At 39.6% G+C, this 6,835-nt stretch overlaps 1 pseudogene; it reads right to left on the reverse strand.

The window, feature by feature from the left end:
- Window positions 1-5,972: 5,972 nt before the first annotated feature.
- Window positions 5,973-6,404, reverse strand: LOC114636183 (annotated as a pseudogene).
- Between the last annotated feature and the right edge of the window lie 431 nt (window positions 6,405-6,835).

Genomic DNA, 6,835 nt, shown 5'->3' on the forward strand with positions numbered 1-6,835 from the left:
TGATATCAGTCCAGGATCTTCTGCTTTTTATAGTCTCTGGTGAAATGTCTGGTGTAACTCTTATAGGTCTGCCTTTATATGTTACTTGACCTTTTTCCCTTACTACTTTTAGCATTTTTTCTTTGTTTTGTACATTTGATGTTTTGATTATTATGTGACGGGAAGTATTTCTTTTCTGGTCTAGTCTGTTTGGTGTTCTGTAGGTGTCTTGTATGTTTATGGGCATCTCGTTCTTTAGGTTAGGGAAGTTTTCCTCTGTAATTTTGTTGAAGATATTTACTGTCCCTTTACGTTGGGAATCTTCACTCTCATCTATACCTATTATCCTTAGGTTTGGTCTTCTCATTGTGTCCTGGATTTCCTGGATGTTTTGGGTCAGAAGTATTTTGCATTTTGCATTTTCTTTGACAGTTGTGTCAATGTTTTCCATGGTATCTTCTGCACCTGAGATTCTCTCTTCTATCTTTTGTATTCTGTTGGTGATGCTTGTGTCTATGACTCTTAATCTCTTTCCTACATTTTCTATCTCCAGGGTAGTCTCCCTTTCTGATTTCTTTATCGTTTTTACTTCCATTTTTAGATCCTGGATGGTTTTGTTCAATTCCTTCACCTGTTTGGTTGTGTTTTCTTGCAATTTTTTAAAGGATTTTTGGGTTTCCTCTTTAAGGGCTTCTACCTGTTTACCTGTGTTCTCCTGTACTTCTTTAAACTTTAACTTATGTCCTTCTTAAAATCCTCTATCATCATCATGAGAAGTGATTTTAATTCTGAATCCTGCTTTTCCAGTGTGATGGGATGTCCAGGGCTTGCTGTGGTGGGAGAACTGGGTTCTGATGATGCCAAGTAACTTTGTTTTCTGTTGCTTGTGTTCTTGCACTTGCCTTTTGTCATCTGGTTAACACTAGTGTTACCTGTGCTCACTGTGTCTGACTGGAGTCTGTCTTTCCAGTTATCTTGCTTGTGTCAGAACTCCTCAGAGTCCAGATGTCTCTGTGATTCTAAGCTCCTGGGTGGAAGAACTGCTGCGCCTCAGGCCACCTCTGGGATCCTGAAATCCAGCTGCTCTGAGTGTAGTGGCTCCCCTAGGATGGCTCAGGATAAGGTGTTTCCACAGGAGCAGACCAGCTAGGTGTCTGCCCCAGCCAAAAGGACCAGGCGTGGGCGCATCCATTTTCTACCACGACAATAATGGACTGTCTCTTTTCATCAGGATCTGACATGGGGAGCCATGGAGAAGGCCTTCACCTATAGAGCCAATCTGTAGTCTCCCATAGAAGGCTTCTCTGCGTTCTCAGCCACAACTACCACCATGCTTAAGCTGTGCCCGTCAAGCCAAGGACTCTCCTTGTGGGACCAGCCTAAGACTCTCCCCTTTTCCTCAGCCCTGGGCTAAATCCAGCCCTTGGGCCTGGATTCAGTTCTTAGTTCTTCAGGGACTTCCAGCTGCGCCTGAATGTCCAAGAGCCTTAGGGAACCCAGAGCCAGCTCTGGCTGGGCTGTCCCACATCTCAGAGTGTGCTGTCCCATCCTCGAGCAGGGTCCCTGGGCTTTCATACAGGCCCAACACCCACCCAACGATGGCATGAGGTAAGCATGGTCAAACTCCCTCATTCTGCCTCCCCAAGTGACAGAGCTCTGTGGCAGAGCAGACGCAGGACCCTTGACCCTACAATCCACATTTTTTCTATCTTTGTGCCCCACTTGTGTCCTTTTTTCTTCCTCCTGGAGACCTTAATAAGGGTAGTGAGCAATAACATGCTATGCTGGTTTTCTTGCTATATTTCCTCTGCCAAACAGATTAGTCCATTATTCCTGTATTTAACTTTGTTAAAATTCCCAGGGCACAGATTATAGACAGATTAATGTCAAGGATATCATACAAATGGCTTCTAGGCTGGTTCTTAATACAGTCTTCAATCCCCTTTGACATCTCACTAGCTACACCTCCACCGTCAGTATTTATGTTGAACTTCTGGACTTTCAGCCTTTGACCGGAACAGACTATTAAGGACTGCTTATAGAATCTGAGGGACTTTTGTAGTCCAAATCTCAAACTTTCCCACATTTCCCACAGTGAAGCTTATCACAGCATCAAAACTATTTCTCTATACCAATTTTCTGTATTGGTGATTTTTCTTATTGCTATGACAAAATATCTAACGAGAAGCAGTTTAAGGGAAGAATGGTTTATTACAGCTCACAGTTTTAGGTGATACATTCCATCATGACAGGGAAGAAACTTAGTATGCAAGGAAAGAACAAGAGCCCAGGTGGTCATCTAGCAGGAAGCAATGAGAGGTGAATACTGATGCTCACTCACTCCCTTTTCTCATTTTTCTCTAGTTGGACAGTGAGAAGGGATCTCACCTGCATTAATCTTATATAGAAAACCCTTCACAGATTTCCCCAGACATTTGTCTCCAAGGTGATTCTAGATCCTGTCACCTTTATAATCAATATAAATCATCATACTTACTGTGTATGAATGTTCTGAATTAGTTGAGCCCTTTGTAGTTTTTGGTTTTTAAAGATTTTAATCTCATTTTATTAAAATCTATTTAAGTCAGAGTAATAACTGCCTGGCATGCAGTCATTTTGTGATTGCTATTATGTGCTTGTAGAAATTATGGATACACAGACATCTAAATGAGAAAGATAGGCAAATAGTAATAATAGAATGAGGATAATTCAATGTTAGTTATTCATATATTTTCTAGTTCCCATTTTATCTAAATAGATACTTCTAGCTTTCAAAGTGCTTCTAGAGGTTTTCTTTTCCTTTCATGCTAATTGTATGCTAATGAAACCAATTTCTACAGTGTATTGGTTGAGTTGTCCTAACAGCTCACATTTAGCCTAAACCTTCAAAATCTCAAAAAGTGATTTTGAGGTGTATGCTTGTAAGAGTTATTTAAGTGGCAAGCCAGAAGAGTGAGCTCTGATTTGTTCTAAGTACCCCAGGTGATCAACAAGGCATTCAAAGAGACAGTGAGAATTCATGCCCAGCAGAGGACCACTGTGTCTCCCTCCCATACCTACCAAACCTGAAACTCCAATATATCTCAAACTCTGCATTTTTTGCCCATTCAAATCTACCTCTTCTTAAGTTTTTCATATCAGAGACTTAGGAGAGAAAGATTAAGTGCCAGTCATTCAGCTCATGAGCAACAGACTATCTGTATCCTCTCATGGTAGCACAAGAGCAACATTAAAGTTCTGAAGGTTCAAGAATTATCAGAGAAAAAGTGAATATAAGATCTATCAGATGCCGGGCGGTGGTGGCGCACGCCTTTAATCCCAGCACTTGGGAGGCAGAGGCAGGCGGATTTCTGAGTTTGAGAGTTCGAGGCTAGCCTGGTCTACAGAGTGAGTTCCAGGACAGCCAGGGCTACACAGAGAAACCCTGACTCGAAAAACCAAACCAAACCAAACCAAAAAAAATAAAGTAAGAACTTGAATATATACATGCTATAGAAACACTAATTTCCAACAAAAATTGTATTTCTGATCTTCCATAATTCAACGCTCTTTTTGGCAGAAAGATTTCCTTCAAATAAACAGATTTTCATTTTTTGTGTGTGTGTGTGTGTGTGTGTGTGAGAGAGAGAGAGAGAGAGAGAGAGAGAGAGAGAGAGAGAGAGGGCATTCCTCCAGGGAGATATAAATAAATAAGCCCTTCTATCTCTGGTACAATTAATTATAACCCACGTTCACAATCATAGGGGAAGATGTCACCCTGGACAGGTGGAGTTGCTGAAAAGCATAAACTCAATTTACAAATATGATATAACGAATTATGTACCTCCACAACTTTCTACAAATGATTACCTTGATTAAAGCATTTTTTCCGCACATCAAAACAGTACTTTATTTTGGTAAATTTTGACCCATTATTACTCTTAAGTAATGGTGATGATGACGATGATGATGATGATAATAATAATAATAATAACGTAGTGGTGTGTTTAGCTAACCACTTTATGCTCCCAATGGGTCGCACACATGCACCCGCCCAACAGCTATCTGGATTCATGAATGAAACACACACACACACACACACACACACACCAGTTAATTTAAATATGGGTTGGCTATCTTAATAGTTGGGTGTTTCTAATCCTTCCCGCTGCTAGCAAACAATCCTCTTCTCAAACAATCCTACTCCTGAGTCAACATCTTTTAAAATCTATATTTTATCTTTGCTATCCCAAACACAATTGGGGAAGTGGCCTGTAGGGTTATTTTCCCTGATTCTCACTAGTCAGTGGGCCTTTGGATCTTGTCTTTCTTCTTCCATGTTATGGCTATTTCTCTCTTCTTCTCTTCCAGTTACTAGCCTAGGCAAATCTAAAAGTTCTGCCTCTCTCTCTCTGCCCAGACATTGGCTCTTGGCTCTTTAGTTGTCGATCAAAATAAAAAAATTGGGGACAAGGACCTTCAGTGTTTGGACAGGCAGATTCCTGATTAATTCAAAGCATTATAACCAATCTCCAACATATATATATGTGTATGTGTATATGTATTTCAGCTAAGTGTACAAGATGAAGAAAGTTTAGTTACAAGAGAATGCACCTGGAAAACAAATTTCTTGAACTCCATACACATATTTCAAAGCTGCTGGATCCCAATACCATTTATAAACTCTAGGATTACCAGAATCATGTGCAGCATATTAAAGCCACACTATTTGAATAGCTTAATAATTCTGTATAAATCAGATCAAGCAATATGTCAGCTTGTAATAGATTGTGCACTTTAACTGAACATGAGAACATATTCACTCCTTTGAACTTTACATCATTATTTGAAGTCAAACAATGAAGCAAATCCCAACACTATACACAAAAACAGCTTTGCATTTACAAAGGACTGTTTCCCATACTGATTAATCCAGGCAGCTAACTCATTAGTTTATGTAACTTTATTGTAGAAAAAGAAATCAATTACAAGGGGAGAGCTATTAGTTGATCATTCATCCATTGACAACTTGCATCATTTATTCAGTGCTATATTAAACAGTATTGGAAGATAGAATAACTAGTAGCTCCAACCCTCCTAACAATTTAAATGAAAATTACACAGTGTTTGAGACCCTATTTTGGAATACAAAGAGGCATGACTTACAATTTCCATTCTGTAGAACAAGAACAGGTCATTCCTTTACCGACATGCATAAACTACATCACATTTTCTGTTCTGCTGATGGGGTTGGTTATAATTCAATATCAATTCTCTAACTATATCAGTTATGAGCATAAAGTATATCATGTAACCTCAAATCTCTAACAGTGGAAGGTTTAAACAAGAACGGATGCTGCTGGAATGATGCTGCTCCCTTTGATGTGACAGCTGAGCATTCATCTCCCTCCCCCCTCAGATGGCTTCTTCAGCATGTTAGAGCCGTGAGGATTGGTTTACTCTTATAAGCAAGTTGGAGTGAAGACATTGGTCGCATAATATACATGCTCCAGTTTTATATATATTTTATTAATCATTCTATCCATTTACATCTCAAATGATTTCTTACTTCCCGATTACCCCTCCACTAACCCCTATCCCACATCTTCCTTCTCCCCTCTTCCCTTTGCCTCTATGAGGGTGCGCCCATATACCTACCCTCTCCGTCCTCATTGCTCCAGCATCCCCCTATGCTAGGGCATCAAACCTCCACAGGACCAAGGGCCTCCCCTTCCACTGATGGTAGACAAAGCCATCCTCAGCTACCTAGGTATCTGGACATACTCCAGCTTTAAAAAGAAAGTCTGAATCTTGGGCAAGTGTTCTCTTGTAACTACTTTACAGTTTCTAAAAGCAGTTATTGTCCAAAGCTAGAAGAACTTAAGTCTTCTCAGATAACCATGTGAATGAATGAAGATAAACAAAAAATAAAATTAAACATGAGGTCAAAAAAGAAACAGGAATTTAAAGTTTATTTCAGCTATAATGCAGGTTATTCTGACTTTAAGGTAGCATCACATGGTATACTTCTGAGTCCATTCCTAAGATATTCTATTGTATTTATCTCTGTCTGTTTTAGATCTGTGCGATCTCTGGCACTAGGAGGTCATCTGGGTTCAGATCAAATAGCAGTAAACAAATGGATAAAAGAACTTTAGAAATAGTTAAAACAGGAGACACTGTGATCTGAGAATGTCAAGACAAATGTTGCCATTACTGTTAATATTTAGATGATAAATTTTTGTTGTAAATGCAACCTTAGGTGGGTTGAAGGGATAGTCTATAGGAAAACGAATTGTCAAAAAGAATACACTACCTTGACATGAGCTGTCATTAAATCCCATAATTGTGGCTTTCCAATGAAAAATGTCATCTCCAACTGTACCTGCAGAACATTGTGCTGGAGGGTCACAGGCCAAATCACTAAGTTCCTTACCATAATCCATGCTTTTTGCCAGGCTCCTCACTATCCCAATGTGTACTCAAAGGTCCAGCCAAAACTCTTGATTATCCCAGCAGAGGGAAAGGATTGTCTCTTTTTCTCACACCAGCTTTATCAGACATAGGCTCTTGGAATGGGGGTGGTAGATTTCGTGAGAACCTAGTGTGAGGCTCACTGGAGCTACAGGTCTTCAATGATTTAAAGGACAGTTTTGTGCTCCCTTTCTGGCTTTGATGAAAGGAGTTTTATATTCATATACATAATACTACAGGACTTAATGAAAATAACCAATATTCTTGAATAAATTTGAATTAATCCTATTTCTTTTTGTTGCTGTTTTCCTTAATTTATTTACTTATTCACTTTACATCCTAATCACAGCCCCTCCTCCCTCCTTTCCTCCCAGTCCCACTCTCATTGCCTATTCCCCCTTCC

Source organism: Grammomys surdaster, unplaced genomic scaffold (assembly GCF_004785775.1).
Source record: "Grammomys surdaster isolate TR1022 unplaced genomic scaffold, NIH_TR_1.0 122871, whole genome shotgun sequence".
Classification (NCBI taxonomy): Eukaryota; Metazoa; Chordata; class Mammalia; order Rodentia; family Muridae; genus Grammomys; species Grammomys surdaster.